The sequence below is a fragment of the Elephantulus edwardii genome, unplaced genomic scaffold (genome assembly GCF_000299155.1).
Source record: "Elephantulus edwardii isolate Elephantulus edwardi_28Jun2011 unplaced genomic scaffold, EleEdw1.0 scaffold00010, whole genome shotgun sequence".
Lineage (NCBI taxonomy): Eukaryota > Metazoa > Chordata > Mammalia > Macroscelidea > Macroscelididae > Elephantulus > Elephantulus edwardii.
In genome coordinates, this window is record NW_006399760.1 from 4,013,646 (window position 1) to 4,014,849 (window position 1,204).

A 1,204-nucleotide genomic window follows, 5' to 3' on the forward strand; every position below is an offset into this window, starting at 1 on the left:
GATCCCAGCTTTAGGTAACACTTGATTCTGCTTTTTGCCAGTTTTATCCCCATAATATTAAAACATCACACTAGCTGGGCAATAGTTAGAGGTTTATTATCTGTCTACAAGACTGTTCAAAAAGTTCAAAAGCAAACTCAATGGTGCTTAAGGGGACGTTGTAAAATAAGAAATTCTTGGCATTACATGCCTCATATGATCCATTTCAAAACAAAGAGAATTACATCTTCATGTGTCACTGTTACAAGAAACAAATTCAAACTTCAAAACAGCTAAACATCTTTAAAATGCACCAGGCTTATGGAGTCTCAAACAAAACTAATTCTCTGTACATATTCCTGTACACCTTTACTCCTCTTGGAAACTCATCTTCTGTTTTCTCTCATTTGACCTAGAGCGGCTACGAGACCTAGAGAAGGATCGAGATGGCTTGTGATTTCTCTCCCGAGACAGTGATCTCTTTCTTCTGTCTCTAGAAAGGGACCTGCTCCGGCTCCAAGAGCAACAACTTCTTCTTGGAGATCTGCAGCGAGGTGGAGGACTCCTCCTACGATAATCATCTCGAGACGACGACCCCATGAAGGAGGTGGACCTCGATTCCGACTTCTTTTTTCTCCATTTGATAGTTCCACTCTTACACGGCAGCCACACAATGTTCTTCCATCTAGTTCTCGAACAGCATCAGCTGCATCACGAGGATCTTCAAATTCAACAAAAGCAAAGCCAAGAGGGTTTCTAGCAACCCACACACTTTGGAGTGGGCTATAATATCCAAAAGCCAGTTCCAATTCGGTCTTGTTGCCATTGTTTCCAAGATTACCTACATAAACCTTACAATCCAATGGACAAGAATCATGATGCATTTCGAAATCTCGAATTAGAAATGCACAGGCCTAAAAAACAACACCTTCGAATGAGACATGCCACGCTCCTCCTTCCAAGCCCCAACACGAGATATCACCGCTGCGACATCCACGAAATGGCCATGAAGACATTTTTGAAAGAAACTTAAATATAAATAATTCTTCAGCTTTTTAAAGATGTGGAATACACAAAATTGGGTGATACTGCCTATGTGAGAAATATTGACATAAATGAAACATTTTATTTGTATTTTCAGAAAATTCACATTAAAATAATGGTAGAAAGTACACTGCAGTACATTACATTCAATAACAGTACATTTCAATTTCAGTAAACAATA

At 39.2% G+C, this 1,204-nt stretch overlaps 1 pseudogene; it reads right to left on the bottom strand.

Annotated features, from left to right (window-relative positions):
• Positions 1 to 348: 348 nt before the first annotated feature.
• LOC102874496 lies at positions 349 to 863 on the bottom strand (annotated as a pseudogene).
• Between the last annotated feature and the right edge of the window lie 341 nt (positions 864 to 1,204).